The following is a 24,312-nucleotide window of genomic DNA, read 5'->3' on the forward strand; positions in this document are numbered from 1 at the left end:
ACATAAGACAGTGAAAAATGTCTGTGATTGGAATCGATTTCGGCAATGAGTCTTACTAGGTAGCTGCAGCAAAAACTGGAGGAAACCAAACACTAGCAAATGACTATATTTTGCGTGCAACACCAACATGTCTTTTTTTTTGCAAGGGCACTCTTCCGAAGTGTTCCAACAATGTGTCGGCGCGTGAGCAGATGAGTGTGGGGAGACTTTTCCATCAAAGTGCACAGCTATTAGCTGTGAAAGTTCGACACCCTGCGCCAGACTTCAAGGGCTTGGCGGTTGTTGGCAATGACTTTCAAGAAATCAAACTCGCCGACTTTCGCGGAAAATATTTAGCACTATTCTTCTATCCTCTCGACTTGTAAGTGCGCTGTTTCAACACTTGATTTCATTTATTATCACGATGTAAATAAATAAGCAATGGGTGAAATCTCTGATAGGTGTATGTATGTAACCCAGCTGCTTATCGGCCTTTAGAAAATTGGTATAAAAATCGACTATGTAGCGTAATAATGGGCGCATATTTTTATATCAATATCTAATTAAGTTATTGTAAAAAAAAATCAGGCCCAATATGTAAATATAAAATGTGATAAAGTGGTTTCAAACGTTTACTGGGACGCAAATTCAATGATCCACACGTACAACGTGAACTTGTTAGCATTCCAACGAAGGTAGAGCAACGCCCAGATGGTGGCATAGGCTTCAAAGTAGACTACTTGGATCAGGAGCAACATTTTTCCCCTGAACAGGTGACTGCTATGCTATTCACCAAACTTAAGGAAACATCGACTTCTGCTCTGCAAGCCCAGGTGAAGGACTGTGTAATCGCGTGTCCAGCATATTTTACAAACTCTGAACGTAACTCATTGTTGGACGCTGCTCAAAACTGCTGGACTGAATGTTTTGCGCCTTATGAACGAACCTACGGCAACGGCACTATCATATGGTTTCTACAAGCAGGACTTACCAGATGAGAATAAAGCCGCGTAACGTAGTTTTCGTTGATTGTGGCCATTCGTCTTTACAAGTCAGCGTGTGTTCTTTTACCAAGGGTAAATTGAAGATGATTGCAAGTGCTTGGGATCAGATTGGAGGTCGCGGCTTTGACAGTGTTTTAGGGGAATATTGCTCTAAAGAATTCTATGACCGCTACAAGCTGAACGCTAAAACTAATCCTCGTGCTTATTTGCGTTTGCTGACGGAAATAGAAAAGCTGAAAAAACAGATGTCAGCAAATAGTACTAAACTGCCAATAAATATAGAATGTTTTATGGATGACGTTGATGTTTCTTCATCACTGCAACGCACACAAATGGAAGAGTTGTGTGCGCACTTGTCTAAACGAGTAGAGATGACATTCATAAAGTTGTTGCAGGATTCCAAACTGTCGCTGGATGACATACACTCCGTAGAAGTTGTTGGTGGAACTACCCGTATTCCGGCGATAAAACAGCTTATTGAGCAGGTGTTCGGTAAACCGGCTAGTACCATTTGAATCAAGATGAATCAGTATCACGTGGTGCAGCACTGCAATGTGCAATAATATCACCGGCAGTACGTGTTCGCGAGTTTGGGGTAACCGATATTCAAAATTATGCCGTCAAAGTAACTTGGGATGGTGAGGGGTCTCAAAGTGGGGGTGAAATTGAAGTATTCCCTGCGACGACGCAATGACAGTGTGCAGGCCTTTGCTGCTGATGGACGTGTCTTACACAGATTTGGGGGGAAGGGAACTGCTGATGGTGAACTCCCGATTTGGTGGCGCTGCGTGCTAAGTATAGAGTACGTTGGTTTTTGGGGTGAAAGCATATCTGTTGGTGGCACACCGGGAAAAACGGGCTACGGTTGATCTCATTATGGTGAGCATGGAATATTCTTTAGCTACTATTGCTTAACCTATATAAAACCCTTTGACTTTAGTGTTGTTCCTGACTGCTAGACTATCATGCACCCAATGCTTTCGTTGTCCAATGTGGCGCTGCTGTGATCGTAGGGCATTCACTCCATGGAGCAAGTCGCACTCCGGTGGCTTTGGCGGTTGCATTGGATTTGGGATACGTATTTGGTAAGTGGTTTTACATTTCATATTCAGCCCAATTCTGAACAAAAAACCGTGCGACCTTTTCTTTCGCCCATTCCTCGTATTCTAAATAAAAATTCCTCGTGAGTTTTTTTTCCACTTCTCTCTTTCCTCCTATTCTGAACAATGTTCGAAAAGGCGGAGACCGGTTATGGGAGAAAAGTAGGTATTATGAATGTGAGGGAGATTTCGTTGCCATTTCATAGTTTGTTTTTCTTCTCACTTGTTAAATTAAAGGGAATGCATCCAAATAGTTAAAGGAAATCGGTTCTTTTAAGAAAGAACACTTATTTGTACAAATTTGTGCTAAAATATGTATGTACATTCTACCACAATATTCTCTATTTTAAGTAGAAAAGTATATCATAAGCATCGTAAGAGCTCTTGGTGTATTTGATGCAACCATCCAGAAATTCCGCAGGGATTTTTAAGAAGGCTTAAATAGATTTCGGCATATGGCGAAAGGCGAACTCAACTCGACTTGGCCCTGGAAAATTGTTTTGCTGGACGAAAGCATGCAACCCCCTGCTGCCTCCTTCTTATGCTCCTCTGTTGATGTTGCTTTGGCACAAATTCATTACTCATTTCAGTGAATAACACATGAAATGCAATACTGTGCATTGTTTATACTTTATTTCTTAGTTTCAACCAAATTCGCAAAAATAATTAAACTTTTCAATTTTTTTTTTTTTTTTTTTTTTTTTTTTTTAAAGAAATAAGAAATGCGCAACGAAATTTCAATTCACAAACCAGCTGACGTTGAAAATTCGAAATTCCTATTCCCCAATTATTCTTCTCCCTAGGAGAAAAGAATTGGAGGAATTTTTCCGCGAGAATATTTAGAATTTGTCTGATTCTATCTCTTCTTTCGCATATTTAACAGCTTAAACATGCTCGGGTGTTTTTTAAACACCTACTTTTATGGATTTATGGGTTCTACTATTTTTCTGTGCGTTGTTATTGTTCAAGGCGGTTGCGCAATTTACACCATTGTGACGTTGCTCAATTATGTTGTGTGGCGATGATATGTAAAGATTATCTTTGTGTTCACGACGCATTTTAAGCGTGACCAGGCGGCGTAAGCCAACAGATTTAAGTGGGCAGCGAACATATGTATGTATGGATGGACTTAATTAGAATTTCTAACCATATAAGGAATTTAACTCTGCTAATATCTGGGGCAGATGATTTTTCTCATCAGTGGTAGGCTTGCGATGTGTCTCGTTGCGCGGCAACGAGTGCAGCTGTGTTCTGTGGCAGATCGGTTCGCCCTTCTGCGGTAGGCTTTTCTGTTGTCCTCGCTCGGGGTGAGCGAGTGAATTGGGGTTTGATTTTGAAAATTAACAATAAGTGTTTGGTGACAGATGGAGATCTGCATTAGGGTGGTTGATTGGCCTTGTTTCGGTGAACGAGCGCTGGGTTTTGAAATTTTAAAAATTTAAAAGGATTATGGGCCGAGTGCCCTTGTTTTCTGTGGCAGACCGAGGGTCTGCGTAAAGGCTTCTCTGGTATACTCGTTATGGAATAACGAGTAAGTGGGATGGTTTTTTTTTTTAAATGAAAAAATAGAATTTTTTTTTTTTTTTTGAACGGAGGGATGTGGAGGAACGGGGGGGATTGTTAAGCGAAGCTTTTGGTCCTCGCACAATCTATCTCCGTGGGAAGAAGGATCAGTTTGACCAAAGGTCGTCTGACTTGACCCTTCTCGGTTATGAGGTCGACTACACGTACTCGGTTATCTTCGCCGGGGTGTACGTTGACGACTCTGCCTAACCTCCATTCGTTGGGAGATAAGTTGTCCTCTTTGATGACAACTAGATCATCCACTTTAAGATTTTGCTTTGACTGTTTCCACTTCACTCGTTTTTGAAGTTCGGAAAGGTATTCAGTTTTCCAACGAAGGCAGAAGGTTTGATGGAGGGCCTTGAGCTTCTGCCATCTGTTTACTATGGAGGCCGGGCTTTCGTTCACAATCGGTTCTGGCGGCGCCAGAAGATGGCTGCCCGTTAGGAAATGTCCTGGGGTTAGTGGTTCCAGGTCCGTTGGGTCATTCGACCCCGGACTGAGAGGGCGCGAGTTGAGGCACGCCTCAATCCGGCACAAAAGTGTTTGGAACTCCTCCATAGTATATTTGTGGGGAGAAGCGATCTTTTTGAAGTGGCTTTTGAAGCTCTTCACTCCCGCTTCCCACAAGCCGCCCATATGTGGAGCGCCAGCGGGAATAAAATGCCAAGTTAATGCTTGATGGCTATACTTGGAGACTGTTTTGTCTCGGCTTTCTGCCAGGAAGGCTTTGAATTCCGATCGTAGAGATCTGGAAGCTCCGACAAAGTTCGTACCATTGTCGGAGTAGATGTTCTTCGGACATCCTCTTCTCGCGATAAAACGCGAAAAGGCCGCGAGGAAGCCTGGGGTACTAAGGTCACTAGTGGCTTCTAAATGGATGGCCTTAGTGGAAAAGCAGACAAAAAGGCATACGTAGCCTTTTGACAGTCGACATCCCCTAGCGCGGTAGCTTTTGATGTCGAAAGGCCCTGCAAAGTCTACCCCGGTATTGGTGAACGCGCGGGTAAAAGTAGTCCGTTCGCAGGGAAGGGTCCCCATAAGTTGGGACTGTACCTGCTTTCGGTGAATAATGCAGGTTTTGCACTTGTGGATGATGGCTCTGATCATTGTCTTGACATTCGGTATCCAGTATTGGGTTCGGATAAGACGGAGCATGAGCTGGTTCTCGCCATGAAGGGAGTCATGATGAGCCATCATAACTGTAAGGCGAGACAGCCTACAATTGTACGGCAAGATGATCGGATGACGCTCATTGTATGACATGTCCTTTGAAGCCCCTAGCCGCCCCCCTGTTCTAATAATATCATCTTTGTCGATATATGGGTTGAGTGACAGTATTTCACTCTTTCGATCGATAGGTTCCCTATTTTTCAATTTTAAATATTCTGTCCCGTAAAATTGTTTCTGGCAGACTCGTATTAATGCTTGAGTCGTTGCCTTAATCTCATCGGCTGAGATTATGCACGACCTTTCGTGGAACATTGCTTTAGTTTTTGGGTGAGTTCGTTTATAAAATCTCCTAACATAGGAAAGAACCTTTAAAGCCCTGGGTAAATTTGAAAAACGGTCGAGAATATCTACATGATCTACCCTTGTCGTGGCATATGTTTGTGCCCTCTTCTCCTCAACGGACGTTTTGTATTCGGTCTCTTGTGCTGGCCAGTGGGAATTGTCTTCTTGCAGCCAAGAAGGTCCCTGCCACCACAACGAATTGTTGGTCAACTCTGATGCAAGTAGTCCTCTGCTTCCTAGATCCGCTGGATTAGATTCCGAGTCCACGTGAAGCCAGTCCTTGCTACCGACCATATCGATGATCTTAGTGATTCGGTGTGCGACGAAGGTTGACCAGGAACAGGGCGGCTTTCTTATCCATGCGAGTACGATGGTTGAATCCGTCCAGAGGTGAACTTTTACGGGTCCCAAATGAATATTTCGGAATATTGATTCCATCATTTCTGCGAGAAGCACGGCGCCGCAGAGTTCTAAACGTGGTAGCGAGATGGTTTTCACGGGAGCTACTCTGGTTTTTGCTAAGAGTAAGTGAATGAAAAACTGATCGTCTCTTTTTACGCGCATGTATACCGCTGCCGCATATGCTTTCTCGGAAGCGTCACAGAAGCCGTGGATTTCTATGTCGTCTTCCGGTGAAAAATTTACCCACCGCGGTATCCTAATGTTATCTATTTCGCTATAGTGTTGGGTGAAATTTTCCCACCGTTCTAAGGTAGTTGGGGAGACAGGTTCATCCCACCCGGTGCCCTCTAACCAGATGTTCTGCATTAGTATTTTTGCTACTATGACCATTGGTGCAAGCCAGCCTAAAGGGTCGAAAAGTTTGGCTATAGCGGATAGGATTGCGCGTTTGGTGATGATCTCGCCATTCCTTAAAACTCCTGCGGTGAAGTAAAACATGTCTGAATGCGCGTTCCATCGTATTCCGAGTGCCTTCACCGAGCTAGCCTCTTCGAACGCTAGGAAGTCCTCGCTGAGTAGATCCGTTTTGGGGATGTCCTGAAGGATTTCCTCACAATTTGATGTCCACTTGCGCAATGGAAAGCCAGCTGAGTGTAATGCATCGCGAATCTCGTTTCTTGCTTTGATAGTTGACGCTATTGTATGCCCTCCCGATAAAACGTCGTCGACATACATACTTTCGCGTAGTATACCCGATGCTATTGGGTGGGTATTTTCTACATCATCAGCCAATTGTAGAAGTGACCGTATCGCGAGGTAGGGGGCGCAGTTTACACCGAAGGTGACAGTCTTTAGTTCGTAAAGACTGATGGGTTCGTTGGGGGATGTTCGATGGACAATCCGTTGAAATTTGGTGTGATTTTCGTTCACCCAAATTTGCCTATACATCTTTTCGATGTCGCTATTAAAGACGAAGCGATACAGTCGCCAACGTAAAATTAAAATAGGCAAGTCTGCTTGGAGCACTGGACCTGGGTGGAGTATGTCGTTTAGACTAATTCCATTTGCCGTCGGACTTGACGCGTTGAAGACGACGCGCACCTTGGTAGTGGTACTTTCCGCCTTTACAACGGCGTGGTGGGGCAGGAAATAATTATCCGAATCGTCGGATGGTATATTATTCTTAATTTTTCTCATATGTCCAAGTGTTTCGTATTCTGACAACACCCGAACATACTCTTTTCCTAAATCTTGGTTTTTCAGTAATCGCCCCTCATTTCTGAAGAATTGTGAACATGCACGCTTTAGGGACGGTCCTAATTTAATATTCTCAGGGTAATCCTGCCTGAATGGTAGCGAAACTGTATATCTTCCACTTTCATCACGTTTTGTTGTGTCCTTAAATAATTGTTCACAATACCTTTCTTCTTCATTCAGCATTTTGTTTTTGGGAACATTTTCTACCTCCCAGAAAGCTTTTAATTGGTTGTCCAACGCAACCTCGTTGTAGAATGACATGATGCTCTTCGTTGGACTCGGTGCTTCGATGCGACCGGTTAGTATCCAACCGAACACTGTCTCTTGGGCCAAAAGTGTATTTAGTACATTCTTTTTCAGACCGCTCAGTATAATTTGGGGATATATGTCTCCTCCAAGTATGAGGTCTACGTCTTCGTTGATGTAGAACCTTTTATCTGCCAAAACCAAGTCTGGGAATGCCTGCATAGTCATGGCGTTGATATGGCAGGATGGAAGATTCCCAGTGAGTTTGGCTAGGACTAGAACGGGTGTAGTCAGGCTGAAGCAGGCATCCACTGGTGAACGTAATTCAATTTTGGATGCCTCTTTCACCTGAGCTGACACCGCATTTGTGATGCCTGAAACTTGGGCATGCATTTTTCTCGCTGGCAAATTGATTCTGCGTTTCAGTCTTTCAGTTATAAAGGAACATTCAGACCCTGAATCAATTAATGCCCGTGCGGAGAAGTCGGTACCATTATGGCGAATGTGTACGCGAGCAGTTCCTAATAGCACACCTGTGCTGGAATTCGTATGACAGGATGTCACATTTTTGTTCCCGTTTGAACCTGGTTTTTCTGATTCCTGTCTCGCTAATGCCTGTCTAGAAGTAGAGGGCCTATTATCGTAGGAGTGTTGGGGCGGGTTGTAGGTGGTGTTTTTCTGTAGGGTATCCGCATGCAGGAGCGTATGGTGACGAGAGTGGCACGTATTGCAGTTGTAGGAACTGGTGCATCTGGTCACTGTGTGTCCTGGGGATAGACAATTCAGACAACCACTCGTAGATTTTATGAATTTAATCCTTTCAGGAGGGGTTAACTCGCAAAAGCGTGAACAGTTGCGTAATCTGTGTTCAGGGGATTTACACATTTTACAAATTGATTTTATTGTTTGCTTGGATACTTTCGTTTGAAAAGCACCAAGTCTTTTCGTAGGGGTTTCTGACGATTGTCGCGACGCGTTTGGTTTTTGCACTTTCGAAGTGGCATGCCCTGTAAAACCAGACACTGTTTCAAGTGTCTGAAACCGATTAGACAGGAATTTATCCATATCCTCCCACTTGGATATGTCCATTTTATGGTCTATACTTTGCTCCCAAAGAGCCAGCGTGCTCTCTGGTAACTTGGTTGAGCATAGATAGGTCAGGATTGCATCCCAATTGGAAGTGTCAATTTTGTGGCATTTGAGGGACGAAATACAATTATTTATATCATTTTGCAGCTTTTTTATTGAACTGCCACACTCACTTTCTACCTTTTTTAAGTTAAATAAAATTTGTAGTTGTGTGTTAACTAAGATACGTTTGTTTTCGTATCTTTCACACAAGTTTTTCCAGGCCATCTCGAAACCTTCATTTGTGAGAGGGCATTTTTTAACGATATCTTTTGCTTCGCCCTGCGTTTTGTTGTTGAGATGGAATAACTTTTCCACCCCTTTCAAACTAGAATTGTTTATATATATTGCCGTGAAAAGGTCGCGAAAAGTTGGCCAAGACAGATAATCCCCTTTAAAAACTTCCGTATCGCAAGCAGGGAGGCGAATTTTATGCCCATGAGGTTCTTGCTCAGGGTTGACGTTCTTTTCATCCTTCTTATATTTTTCTGCCTCAGCAGATATAGACGCTGAACATCGCACGTAGATTGCGTATGCTGCCTTTTGCTTCTTTCTGATCGCCATAACGTCATCCGCTGACACCTCATCAGATCCCAATAGCGAATCAAACGCAGACTTTACCTTCTTCCACAAGAGCCGCAACTCTTCCTGCTGTATTGCAAGGGTGTGTTTGCTATGGTCGCTCTCCGGAATAAGGCTGTAATCTTTATCAAACTCTGCGATTGATTCTGCTAAACGGATGTAGGTTTCCATTGTTTTATTTACGTTTATTAACGAGAAAATTTCCGATTAGAAAAATAGAACTCTTCTGAGTTAATATGCCTGCCCAGCCCTAAATAAAAACTATTGAACTTCGAGTTTATTATTTACTTTGTTTATTGCAGACTTTTTGTCTTGGTAGCGACAACAAAAAGGGTTTATTTTATGGACTTTTTGTCACAGCAGCGACAACAAAAAAAGGGACCACTCGCCACCTCCACAAATAATGGGTGTATTTTTGAGAAAGTGAAAAAATGCGTGCAATATACGAAACTAAGCGCAAGAAAAAAGTGTAAAAAGTGTTTAAAAAGTGAAGTGAGCACCGGATTAATTAAATTAAATTGAACTTGATTTCGTGTTTGTGATGTGCAAATAAACAACAACAAAAACCTATTTAGTATGGTGCGGAAAGTGAGGTTAGGTTACCCTCTTCCTTGTGTTGTGTCTGGAAAACCTTACCACTGGTGGGGGGATAGACCAGATAATCACAAGGACTGAAATAAATTAACAAATCAAGTGGTGCCCACTAAGTAATTTCACTTTTTACACTTCTTCTCGATTTCAATATTTCGCGCACAACACAGGTGTTTTCTTTATTTTTCTTCAATAACACTTAAAAAAAAATGGCAAGAAATATAACACTTACTTCTCTTTGTGCTGTGGCTCCGGTATTTGTATAATATAATATAATCCCACTTTTCTCGCTGTTGTGTTTGGCAAATAAATCCTTTGATGAGTTTTTGTGGCAATTCGCAAGTTTTGTAGTAGGCAAAATCCTTCGGCAAAAGTTTTTGAGGTTGATAAATTGTGCTGTGTTGTGGACTGTATAACAAAGAGGCGCTTTTAGTTCCTGGTGAGGAGGACCAATGTTCGGCCTGGGTGCGTCTGGAACCGGCAGTGGGTAGGCGCACACGGGTCGATCTTGGAGTGGATGGTTCGCTCAAAAGAAATAAATAAAAACACAGGAGGAATTCCTCGTTATAAAATAATACTTTAATTTAGAGTGATGCAATATAAGATATACAGTGTTGATACAATATTACCTTGGCGCTTTAAGTGACGATGGTGATCCTTGAGATGTGTGCTGGTTGGCGGTCGATCGAAAAAGAGACCGGTTATCCCGTTGAGGACAACCGCTAAGCCGCGAAAAAGTCCTCTGGTGTTAAGGAGGGGAAAGGCCACACATACAACCACCCCCACATATACGTGCATGGGTGCTGACAACCTGCACACACACACGTGCATGTGTATGAAACGCATGCATGTGCATGCATGCACACAAATGTAGGCGTGAGTGTGGGTGGCTGGAAATATTATTAAAACATTAGGGAGGGGCGCCGTCAATCAGGTAAAAGTTAGGCATTGGGCCTAAACACCATGTTTCATCCCTTTTTTCGTATTTGATATAGAATTATGGCATTTTTTTCATTTTTCGTAATTTTCGATATCGATAAAGTGGGCGTGGTTATGGTCGGATTTCGGCCATTTTTTGTACCAAGATAAAGTGAGTTAAGATAAGTAGGTGGGCTAAGTTTAGTAAAGATATATCGGTTTTTGCTCAAGTTATTGTGTTAACGGCCGAGCGGATGGACAGACGGTGGACTGTGTATAAAAACTGGGCGTGGCTTCCACCGATTTCGCCCATTTTCACAGAGAACAGTTACCGTCACAGAATCTATGCTCCTACCATATTTGAGAAGGATTGGTAAATTTTTGTTCGACTTATGGCATTAAAAGTATTCTAGACATACTAAATGAAAATGGGCGGAGCCACGCCCATTTTGAAATTTTATTTTATTTTTGTATTTTGTTGCATCATATCATTACAGGAGTTGAATTTTGACTTAATTTGCTTATATACAGTAAAGGTATTAAATTTTTTGTTAAAATTTGAATTTAAAAAATTTTTTTTTAAAAAGTGGCCGTGTTCTTCATCCAATTTTGCTAATTTTTATTTAGCACATATATAGTAATAGTAGTAGCTTTTCTGCCAAATTTCATCATGATATCTTCAACGACTGCCAAATTACAGCTTGCAAAACTTTTAAATTACCTTCTTGTAAAAGTGGGCGGTGCCACGCCCGTTGTCCAAAATCTTACTAATTTTCTATTCTGCGTCATAACGTCAACCCATCTACCAAGTTTCATCGCTTTAACCGCCTTTGGCAATGAATTATCGCATTTTTTCGGTTTTTCGAAATTTTCGATATCGAAAAAGTGGGCGTGGTTATAGTCCGATATCGTTCATTTTAAATAGCGATCTGAGATGAGTGCCCAGGAATCTACATACCAAATTTCATCAAGATACCTCAAAATTTACTCAAGTCTTATCGTGTTAACGGGCGGACGGACGGACGGACGGACGGACGGACATGGCTGAATCAAATCTTTTTTCGATCCTGATTATTTTGATATATGGAAGTCTATATCTATCTCGATTCCTTTATATATGTACAACCAACCGTTATCCAATCAAACTTAATATACTCTGTGAGCTCTGCTCAACTGAGTATAAAAAAGAAGGTGAAGTGGCAACCCTAAGCGGAAACCCTTCCAAAAAATCACAATGGAAATTCGGAGTAAAATACTTTTCGTTTGATACCCATATTGACATACTTCATGTAATGTCAAAAAATGGCTACGGGTCCATCCGAAACCGGGGGCCCGATCCATAGTAATTCTGCGCGGAACACCAATAATTTACTGTCAAATATTTCCTTTCATAACAATGAAGTTAGACAATCACTTCTTGAACAGAAATAACTGCTGTTTTAATTTTGGCCAGCTAGATTGATCAAATACCCCAACGTGCGTCCATTCATCTGCCCGTAAACACGATAACTTGAGTAAATTTTGAGGCATCTTTTTGCAATTTGGTACGTAAGTTCCTGTGCACTCATCTCAGATCGCTATTTGAAATGAACGAAATCGGAACATAACCACCTCCACTTCTTCAATATCGAAAATTTCGAAAAACCGAAAAATTGCGATAATTCATTACCAAAGATGGATAAACTTATGAAACTTGGTAGGTGGGTTGACCTTATGACGCATATTAGAAAATTAGTAAAACTTTGGACAATGGGCATGGCACGGCCCACTTTTAAAGGAAGGTAATTTAAAAGGTTTGCAAGCTTTAATTTGGCAGCTGAGTGTGTTATGTTCGGTTACACCCGAACTTAGCCTTCCTTACTTGCTCAGTAGCGGTTTGTGCGATCTTTACTGAACTCTGGATAGACTGAGCGTTACCTCATCCTTCGACAAAACCCACCTCATAAAGTTATTTTTCCCTTTGTGGGACCCTACATTCCCTTGCAAACACATAAAAAAGTTAAAGTCTCATTAACCCTTTCAACAAGTCATTGATTATGTCATTCCACTTAAGTTCGAGCAGTGTTGTTACTCAAAAGTTATTTCACTGTTCTGGTTATGTGACGGTATACGATAGAACATATTAGAAGTTTGGAAACACACGATACTAATTAAGTGTACTTTTTGTTCTTTTCATAAAAATATTTACAAAGCTAATATAATAAGAAATTTCTATAGAAATGTCATTTTAAAAACGTGTATAAATAATTTGTATTTTTCATCATTAAGGGCATTGAAATTTTAATTAGGCACTTCTAGCCAAAAATTTACTCAAGGTTAAATGGGTTGAGTTAATATTCAATTACTTGAGGTTTGTTCTCCAATGAGACAGAGCTTTGACACACGCAAATTTAACAAGTAAGAGTGGGACTGTCTTCGGCTGGGCCGAAGACTTCATTCCTTTCATGAATGGAGCTGAACAATAATTGTATTCATAATATCCAAATAATCGGCTGTATAAGGTAAGAAATATGTAGTGAACAGATGTACATACCTAAGCGCTTTTTAAGATAAATATAAAATTAAAAAAAAAATAAAAGAATTTTAAGCACTTCCTTTATATAGCTGCACACAAATCAGCAAAAACTGTCTCCTTATATAACGAAATATTCTTGCTAAACTTTGATTTTTAAATTTTGACATAGAAATTGCAAATGTGTTTATAAGAAGTAAAAATATAAAAGTGGAGCGCACATTACTTGGATTGGAATGTTGGTAGGAAGGGAGATATTATTAGTCAATCAATTGCGCTCCACTTTTATATTTTTACTTCTCATAACTATTTGTGCAATCTCTATGTCAAAATTTAAAAATCAAAGTTTAGCAAGAATATTTCTTTATATAAGGAGACATTATTCGCTGATTCTTGCCCATTTATGCATTTATTAAATGAGGTGCTTAGCAATATTTTATTTTATTTTTATTTTCTCCTTTTCTTACATTTTCTCGGCGTCTTATCCTATCTGTGAAGCTTTACAGTTGTAGCTCAATGAGAACTTACATAAAAATTAAATCCCAAAATTCCCTCCGTCTCGTACGATTTTTGTAAATATCTCATCCCGTGCGCCCCCAAGCGAATCTTTTTGTATCGTGTCATCGGCTGTCATCGACCTCTGAATTAAGTTTGAAATTTCAAGTCTCTAGCTCATCGTGAAGTTACTTAAAAGCTGGTTTGAGAATTTTCAAATTCTTATCTAATTATTTCGATCCGTGCGCCACCTAACGGTTTTTTTTCCTTTTTTTGCGTTGTCACGGTGTTCTAAGCTACGTGTAAAGTTTCACGTTTGTAGCTCAATGAGAAATTACTTAAAAATCGATTGCAAGATTTGTTTGAAAAGCGGACAAACATTCAACCGGCCTAATATAAAGTAAGTAAAATAGGTTGGTCTTCGTGAGAGGATGTAAAGTTTCACGTTTTTTGTGGTCTGCATGTAAAAACTATGACCACGAATTACTTATTTCAATAATATATGATGTAAGCGTAAGAATTTTGTGAAATTTGAAGCTTCTAAATGTTAAAATGGGGCAGAAATTGCGAAAAGTTTCTTATTTGAACAATCGGTTGTATGAGATATATACTACATATATCACCGATCTCTATGACTTCTTCAGACAACAATATATGCTATATACGTAAGCATTTGGTGAAATTTGAAGGTTCAATCTGATAAATTGAGGAAATATGACAGAAATCGTCTTTTTATGCAAAATCGGTTTTATATCCCCTCAGATTTGCTATAGGTGTCCGATCCGGCCGGTTCCGACAAATGCCTAATAGGACACCTAAATATACCCGCTCACCAAATTTTATCAAGATATCTCAAAAATTGAGGGAATAGATTGCATAGGAACATACAGACGGATAGACGGACATGGCTAAATCAAATCAGCTCTTCATCCTGATAATTTCGGTACACTTAATGGTGGGTCTATCTATTCTCCGTTATGGACTTACAATTTTGAGATTCGTGACGAAGTTAATATACCATTTCATTTTTATGTAGAGCTTACGATTCCTCGAACCTGTTCGAGAAGAGATTGCTCACGGGTCTCGCGTTCTAGCGAGATTCTCCAATCTCGAATTACTCGTAAGGGAGCTTCTCGACATTCAATTTAATCGATTCATCGGCTGTTTTATATAGAGCTTATGATTTCTTCTGGAGCACAAGCGAAAATTTCCACAAAACCACAACTAAAAACAGCGAAATGTATAGAATATTGCCAATGCAGCGACTGAATTGAAAATCGAGAAGCTCGCGAGTGTTGCGAGCATTTCGAGATTCGAGAATTTCGCGAGAAGCCTTGTTCTCTATGTCTCATTAAAAAAATAAATTATTGTGAACAAAATTATATGTATAATAAATACGTTTTGAGTTAAATATCATTGGAAAGCAATATAATCAACAAAAAATTCACAAGTAAAAAAAACTAAGTGTATGGATACTGCCCATACAGCAATTAAGTTTATGTCGAGAAGCTCGGAAGATTTACGAGTACTTCGAGACACGAGAATCTCGCCAGAAGACGAGTTCTCGATTTATCGGTTCCCGAAAATCTCGCTTGTGTTCGAAAAGAAAGTGTAAGCCCTATTTTTATGAAAGGTTTAAAAATCTGGACGGGTTGCTGAAACTGGTGAAACTAATTAAGTGCACGCTTTTTTTTGTCATAAAAACACAAAGGAAATATAATAAGAAATTTCTATAGAAATGTCATTTTAAAAACGTGTATAAATAATTTAAATTTTTCATCATTAAGGACATTGAAATTTTAATTAGGCACATCTAACCAAAACTTTACTCAAGGTTAAATGGGTTGAGTCATGATTCAATTACTAAAGATTTGTTCTCCAATGATGATAGAGCAAATTTAAAAATCTGGATGGGTTGCTTTTAGGAAGTAAGGAAAACGGGGAATAAATCAATCCCCTTCAGCGAAACTTGTAGTAGAAATGTACCTTTTATTAGTAGTGATAATAGATTTGTAAATGCCAACAGGTTTTGGAGGAAATAATTTATTTGCTACTAAATATTTCGTGAATTGATATAGAGTTATGTTGGTTTGGTTATTCTTTCAGAATTTGGCTGCCGTACGTCAGAATTTTATTCAAATGTACATTATCTCAAAATTTGTTTCAAGAACTCCCTACCTGAGCATAAGTTCAATACATTTTCCCATTTTGACATAAGAGGGGGATAAGGCGTTCTTCAACCTAATTCTGATATAGAGCGTTTTTGTGACAAATCATGAAATGGAAAATTTTTGAAAAGTATTCTGAGATAGAGCGATTTCGAATTGGCAGCCGGCATGTAGTAAGAATCTACTCAGCAACCGCAATGAATTGGTAAAAAGAAAAAAAATTAAAGAAAATGGCTTATTGACTTAGAACTTTATATTTCGGCCTTGACTTTGGCAGAAGGGTTAAGCTTTTGAGCGGTCCTGCTACAGAGGGAGTATTTACTTTTTATTCTAAAATTTCGTAAAGCTCTTTTGCGTTAGGTATTTATGGAAGTGTTCCAGATAAACTGTAATTTAGAATATTCGGAACACAATCGTTCGATGCTACCTCATGAGGTCCAAATATATGAACATAACATTCCAAATATAAACCGATTCCAAAAATTCTTAAATGGAGATGAATATTCCGAACATACGGAATGAATATGTTAACATGCTCAATAAGTACATTTCGTTATGGCATCTCCATTATTTACAAATGACATTTTTACTTGGATCGATTTACTAGTCGAGTTTTTGACATTGAACTATGCATTTTGAATTGGTTTGGGTTTCGTATGTTCATAGGTTTACGAAAGTGCCCGATTCCTTGGTGTCCATACTTTTCATAAAATTACCAATGTTCAGCCACACTAATATATCATCTATATATAACAAGTAAGGAAGGTTAAGTTCGGGTGTAACCGAACATTACATACTCAGTTGAGAGCTATGGTGACAACATAAGGGAAAATAACCAGGTAGGAAAATGAACCTAGGATAACCCTGGAATGTATTTGTATGACATGTGTATCAAATGAAAGTCATCAAAGGGTATTTTATGAGGGAGTGGGCCATAGTTCTATAGGTGGACGCCATTTAGGGATATCGCCATAAAGGTGGATCAGGGTTGACTCTAGAATTTGTTTGCACGATATGGGTATCAAATAAAAGGCGTTAATGAGTACTTTAAAAGGGAGTAATCCTTAGTTCCATAGGTGGACGCCGTTTCGAGATATCGCCATAAAGATGGACCAGGGGTGGCCCTAGAATTTGTTAGTACAATAAGGTTATCAAAAGAAAGGTATTGATGAGGGTTTTAAAAGGGAGTGGTGGTAGTTGTATACGTGGTCCGCCTTTTCGAGATATCGGCATAAAGGTGGACCAGGCGTGACTTTAGAATGAGTTTGTACAATATGGGTATCAAACGAAAGGTGTTAATGAGTATTTTAAAAGGGAGTGGGCCTTAGTTCTATAGGTGGAAGCCGTTTCGAAATATCGCCATAAAGGTGGACCAGGGGTGACTCTAGAATGTGTTTCGACGATATGAGTATCAAATTAAAAGTATTAATGAGGGTTTTAAAAGCGAGTGGCCCTTGTGGGTAATGAAGGCGTTTTCCAGATATCGACCAAAATGTGGACCAGGGTGACCCAGAAAATCATCTGTTGGATACCGCTAATTTATTTATATATGTAATACCTGGCAAGATATCAAGGGTTTTTTATCTCGCCCTGTAGAACTTTTTCATTTTCTTCAACTTAATATGGTAGGTGTCACAACCATTTTACAAAGTTTCTTCTAAAGTTATATTTCGCGTCAATAAACCAATCCAATTACCATGTTTCATCCCTTTTTTCGTATTTGGTATAGAATTATGGCATTTTTTTCATTTTTCGTAATTTTCGATAACGAAAAAGTGGGCGTGGTCATAGTCGGATTTCGGCCTTTTTTTATACCAAGATAAAGTGGCTTCAGGTAAGTACGTGAACTAAGTTCAGTAAAGATATGTCGGCTTTTGCTGCAGTTATCGCCTTAACGGCCGAGCGGAAGGACAGACGGTCGACTGTGTATAAAATCTGGGCGTGGCTTCAACCGATTTCGCCCATTGTCACAGAAAACAGTTATCGTCATAGAATCTATGCCCGTGCCAGATTTCACATGGATTGGTTAAATTTTGTTCGACTTATAGCATTAAATGATAATAAGCGAATTAAATGAAAAAGGCCGTAGCCACGCCCATTTTGAAATTTTCTTTTATTTTTGTATTTTGTTGCACCACATCATTACTGGAATTGAAGGTTGACATAATTTACTTATATACTGTAAAGATATTAATTTTTTTGTTAAAATTTTACTTTAAAAAAATTTTTTTTTTAAAAGTGGGCGTGGGCCTTCTCCGATTTTGCTAATTTTTATTAAGCGTACATAGAGTAATAGGAGTAACGTTCCTGCGAAATTTCATCATGATATCTTCAACGACTGTCAAATTAAAGCTTGCAAAACTTTTAAATTACCTTCTTTTAAAAGTGGGCGGCGCCACGCCCATTGTCCAAAGTTTTACTAATTTTCTATTCTCCGTAACAAGGTTAACGCACCTACCAAGTTTATCGCTTTATCCGTCTATGGTAATGAATTATCGCACTTTTCCGGTTTTTGGAAATTTTCGATATCGAAAAAGTGGGGTGGTTGTAGTCCGATTTCGTTCATTTTAAATAGCAATCTGAGATGAGCGCCCAGGAACCTTCCTCAAGATACCTCAAAATTTACTCAAGTTATCGTGTTTATGGGCAGACGGACGGACGGACACGGCCAAATGAATTTTTTTTTCGCCCTGATCATTTTGATATATAGAAGTCTATATAAATCTCGATTAGTATATACCGTTACGGATTACCGTTATGCGAACAAAGTTAATATACTCAGTGAGCTCTGCTCAGCTGAGTATAAAAAACCAAGTGTATGGATACTGCCCATACAGCAATTAAGTTTATGTCGACAAGCTCGCGAGATTTACGAGTACTTCTAGACACGAGAATCTCGCGAGAAGACGAGTTCTCGATTTATCGGTTCCCGAAAATCTCACTTGTGTTCGAAAAGAAAGTGTAAGCTCTATTTTCATGAAAGGTATAAACATCTGGACGGGTTGCTGAAACAAGTGAAACTAATTAAGAGTACGCATTGTTTTTTTCATAAAAATACAAAGCAAATATAATAAGAAATTTCTATAGAACTGTCATTTTAAAAACGTGTATAAATATTTTGTATTTTGCATCATTAAGGGCATTGAAATTTTAATTAGGCACTTCTAACCAAAACTTTACTCAAGGTTAAATGGGTTGAGTCATGATTCAATTACTAAAGGTTTGTTCTCCAATGGTGATAGAGCAAATTTAAAAATCTGGATGGGTTGCTTTTAGGAAGTAAGGAAAACGGGGAATAAATCAATCCCCTTCAGCGAAATTTGTAGTAGAAATGTACCTTTTATTAGTAGTGATAATAAATATCTAAATGCCAACAGGTTTTGTTGGAAATAATTTATTTGCTACTAAATATTTCGTGAATTGATATAGAGTTATGTTGGTTGAATTTGGTTGAAGGATGCCGTACGTCCGAATTTTATTCAAATATACACTATCTCAAAATTTGTTTCAAGAACTCCCTATCTGAGCATAAGTTCAATACATTTTCTCATTTTGACATAGGAGGGAGATAAAGAACTTCAACCTTCAAATTCTGATATATTGAATTCGTTTTTGTGAATTTTTTTTGTTTTTGAAAGGGCGATTTCGAATTGGCAGCCGGCATGTGGTAATAATCTACTCAGCAGCCGCAATGAACTGGCAAAAACAAAAAATTTAAGAAAATGGCTTATTGACTTAGAACTTTATATTCCGGCCTTGACTTTGGCAGAAAGGTTAAGCTTTTGTGCGGTCCTGCTACAGGGGGAGTATTTACCTTTTTATTCCGAAATTTTGTAAAGTACTTTTGCGTTAGGTATTCATGGAAGTGTTCCGGATAAACCGTTAATTTAGGATATTCGGAACACAATCGTTCGATGCTACCTCATAAGGTCCGAATATATGAAATATGTAAATACATATCATTCCAAATATAAACCGATTCCAAAAATTCTTAAATGGAGATTAATATTCCGAACATACGGAATGAATATGTTAACATGCTCAATAAGTACATTTCGTTATGGCATCTCCATTATTTACAAATGACATTTTTACCTGAATCGATTTACTAGTCGAGTTTTTGACATTGAACTATGAATTTTGAATTGGTTTAGGTTTCGTATGTTCATAGGTTTGCGAAAGTGCTCGATTCCTTGGTGTCCGTACTTTTCATAAAATTACCAATGTTCAGCCATAAAAATGAATGCCATTTTTCGTTGTGATTTTATAACTCAAGAACGGGCCCACCTATCCAAACCAAATTTTTAGGCTTTGTTCTGACTATTCAGTAGATGGTTTGTGTTTTGAAATTTTAAGAAGCGGGTACCAGGGTCTCGAGACCCGAGTAACCCTAGGATATGTTTGTACAATATGGGTATCAAATGGAAGCTGTTGATGAATGCTATAATATAGAGTATTTTCATGCCACTCCGTGACTAGGGTCTCGAGATATAGGCCATAACGTGGACCCGGGTAACCCTAGGATGTGTTTTTATAATATGGGTATCAAATGGAAGCTGTTGATGAATGCTATATTACAGAGTATTTTTCATGCCGCTCCGTGACTAGGGTCTGGAGATATAGTCAAAAACGTGGACCCGGGTAACCCTAGGATGTGTTTGTACAATATGGGTATCAAATGGAAGCTGTTGATGAATGCTATAATATAGAGTATTTTTCATGCCGCTCCGTGACTAGGGTCTGGAGATATAGGCCAAAACGTGGACCCTGGTAACCCTAGGATGTGTTTGTACAATATGGGTATCAAATGGAAGCTGTTGATGAATGCTATAATAAAGAGTATTTTTCATGCCGCTCCGTGACTAGGGTCTGGAGATATAGGCCAAAACGTGGACCCTGGTAACCCTAGGATGTGTTTGTACAATATGGGTATCAAATGGAAGCTGTTGATGAATGCTATAATATAGAGTATTTTTCATGCCGCTCCGAGACTAGGGTCTCGAGATATAGGCCATAACGTGGACCCAGGTAACCCTAGGATGTGTTTTTATAATATGGGTATCAAATGGAAGCTGTTGATGAATGCTATAGTATAGAGTATTTTTCATGCCCCTCCGAGATATAGACCAAAACGTGGACTCAAATAACCCTAGGATGTGTTTGAACTACATGACTATCCATTGTGTTGTTGATAAATGCTAATGAAAATAGGACTTTTCTTTTCGCTGGCTAACTAAGAACACGAGATATAGACCAATTGGGAACTCGCCTTCAGGTTAAGAGATTGCATTCTTATGTACTACAACCAGTTAAAATGGTATATTCAATCACATAACAATATAACTTTTTTACCTGAAGGCGCTGAAAAGCGCTCAATGTATGGTGAAATTATTTTGAAAAACACACCAAAAACCCATTTGTTTGGTCAGATTCGTCCCACTTAACCAGCGGATTATACGTTTTCATATTAACATACATTCATCAGTAATAGTTCAATCATTTACTAAACGATTTGTTTCCCACTTAGCTACGCTCTTTCGCTCTCAAAATTTATGTACTTTCATATTAATTAGCTTACTTATTCTGCCCACCTACAAACTTATTTGCATTATATTTATATCAACATGTATGTATGTATTTTATTCGTTTCCACCAGGCATGCTTAACCAACGAACCGATATCATTTCGTTACGATAATTAACGCTAATAAACGAAACAAAGTCATTTCGTTTCGTTTATTAACGTTAAGAACGTTAAATTAACGAAATGATTTTGTTTCGTTTTCTGCCATATCAAAACGAAATCAAATCGTTTATGTTGATTATTAATTTCAAACTATGCTGGCACAGCTGATTGATGGCGGAGTCATTAAAGGTGAAAGCATTAGCCAAGCTGATTGTAACTTTTCTCATGAATTTTGACAGTACGAACATTTCTCAGAGTATTTTTGACATTACCACCAACGAATTACACAAACCAATTACATGGAGTTTGTGTGTGCATGTCCACCCGCTGTTACCGCCTTACGGCTTCACCATGGCAATAGCATTGCCAGCACAATTCAAACACAAAGTATCACGTTTTTGTTAACGTTTTTAACGTTAACGAAAGCTTTTCGTTTCGGTTAAAAGCGATATACAATTTATCTTGATAATTTCTTTATCGATAATATTTCGAAGTGTTTCAACGAAAACGGTGGAAAATTTTTGATAAACGATTAGCTTAACGTTAAGGTGCATCCCTGGTTTCCACCAAGCAAAATTATGATCTGAACAATATATTCATTTGCAAGATGCGATAACGAATGATGCTAATATTAATGACATCGGACGTTTAAATATATTGCCATCTTCGTATATTGGTAGCTCACGGAATATGAACGAAAATATGGTCGACCGGATCTGTTCATTACATTTACATGTAATCCGCAGTGGGATGACATCAAAAACAATTTATTTGCAGGACAGTCGACAACCGATCGTCATGACATTACTGCGCGTGTTTTTGGGCAAAAATTTAAAGCACTTATGTATTTAATTGTGAAATTATATGTATTTGGGGAGATGCGTTGCCATATGTACTCCATCGAATGGCAAAAAAAATGATTGCCGCACGCACATATACTAATTTGGCCGGTACACAAAATAACTCCGGATCAAATCGATAACTTTATGTCAGCTGAAATTCCTGATCACACTGCTGATCCTGAGTTATTTCAAGTTGTCGTTAAAAACATGATACATGGACCGTGCGGTGAACAAAATGTGAATTCACCATGTATGATTGATGAAAAGTGTTCGAAACGATACCAAAGGCAATTTACTTTAGACACAATAACGGGCAATGACGGATATCTATTTTATCAACGCAGATCACTTATAGATAATGGCAAAACGGCAACCATTAGAATGCATAACCAGGAGGTTGAAGTTGATAATCGTTGGGTGGTTCCGTATTGTCCATTATTATCGAAAATATTCAATGCTCATATAAATGTGGAATATTGTAATTCTGTCAAATCCATTAAATATATTTGCAAGTATGTAAATAAAGGGAGCGATATGGCAATTTTCGGTGTTGCTGGTGATAATACAAATGATGAAATTACTCAGTATAAAATGGGACGCTATATTAGTAGCAATGAAGCTGTCTGGAGGATTATGTCGTTTCCAATGCACGAAAGACATCCTGCGGTTGTTCACTTGGCTGGACATCTTGAGAATGGCCAACGTGTTTATTTTAATGTAGCAAATGTATTGGAAAGAGCAGCAAAACCACCAGCAACTACGTTAACAGCTTTTTTCAAAACGAAACTGATACATTTGCGATAACGTTGTTATATTCTGAAGTGCCTCAGTATTACACATGGAATGTGTGTTCGAAAAAATTTCAACGTAAACAAGGCACAGCAGTTCATGGGCATCCTGGCATTTTCCAAACAGATGCAATTGGGAGAATATATACAGTACATCCAAACAATGTTGAGTGTTTTTATTTGAGATTGTTATTAGTTAACGTGAATGGCCCAAAATCATTTCAAGAATTGAGAACAGTCAACGGTCATTTGTGTCAAACATACCGTGAAGCATGCCAACTTTTGCTTTTGTTGGAAGATGATGCACATTGGGATTCAACAATTCATGATGCATCTATTTCGGCTCATTCTCAACAAATACGAATGCTATTTGCCATTATATTATCAACATGTATGCCATCAAATCCACTTGAATTATGGAACAAATATAAACATTATATTGAAGAAGATATTTTAATTCGTATGCGTCATCATGCAAGAAATCCTGATTTGCTGATAACTTTGGCAATGTACAGCGATGCTTTGATAATAAATGAAGATATGTGTCTAACGATTGCAAATAAAACATTAGTACAATTGGGTATGATCGCACCAAATCTTGAGATGCATGATCTGTTTGATCGTGAATTGCAACGTGAGCAGGAATTCAATTCTAATGATTTGGGTTTATTTGTACAATCGAATATAACCGAAATAAATATTCAGCAAAAACATGTATATAACACAATCATGCAAGCCATTTCCAATAATGCAGATGGATTATATTTCTTGGATGCACCTGGTGGTACAGGCAAAACGTTCGTTATATCACTGATTTTAGCGACTATTTCGGAACAGAAAATTGCATTGGCACTTGCATCTTCGGGAATTGCTGCTACATTATTAGAAGGTGGTCGGACAGCACACTCTGCATTAAAATTGCCATTGAATGTACAGGTGATTGAAACTCCAACTTGCAATATTTCCAGAAATTCTGCTATGGCAAAAGTTCTGCGATTAACGTCAATTATTTTATGGGATGAGTGTACAATGGCGAATAAAAAATTACTAGAAGCACTTAATTGAACAATGCAAGATTTACGTGGTAATCAACAGCTTTTTGGTGGTGCTTTGATATTACTATCAGGGGATTTTCGACAAACATTGCCTGTCATTCCTCGATCAACTCCTGCTGATGAAATAAATGCTTGTTTGAAGTCATCAGTTCTTTGGAGATATGCACAAAAATTGACACTGAACATTAATATGCGTATTCACATACAAAATGATCCAGCTGCCCATAAGTTTTCAAAAGAATTGTTAGAAATTGGTGATGGTAAAATGCAAATCGACAGAACCAACGGATTGATCACTGTACAGAACAATTTTTGTACAATTACGAAATCGATAGATGAATTGATTGAATGTCTTTTCCAAATATTTTTCAGAATTACAGAAATCTTGATTGGTTGAGAGAACGCGCCATTTTAGCACCGAAGAACATTCATATCAATGCCATTAATTTTCAAATTCAAGCAAAACTCCCAGGTGTAGTCAC

The 24,312-nt window shown here is 38.7% G+C and overlaps 1 protein-coding gene and 1 pseudogene across 16 annotated transcripts in view; both read left to right on the forward strand.

The window, feature by feature from the left end:
- The window catches only part of LOC137249585 (dipeptidase 1), a 704,181-nt gene that overhangs the window by 324,362 nt on the left and 355,507 nt on the right, over positions 1–24,312 (forward strand). The window lies entirely within an intron of this gene.
- On the forward strand, positions 588–1,856 carry LOC137249654 (heat shock 70 kDa protein 4L-like; annotated as a pseudogene).

The sequence above is a fragment of the Eurosta solidaginis genome, chromosome 1, assembly GCF_040869045.1.
Source record: "Eurosta solidaginis isolate ZX-2024a chromosome 1, ASM4086904v1, whole genome shotgun sequence".
In the NCBI taxonomy this organism is placed as follows: Eukaryota; Metazoa; Arthropoda; class Insecta; order Diptera; family Tephritidae; genus Eurosta; species Eurosta solidaginis.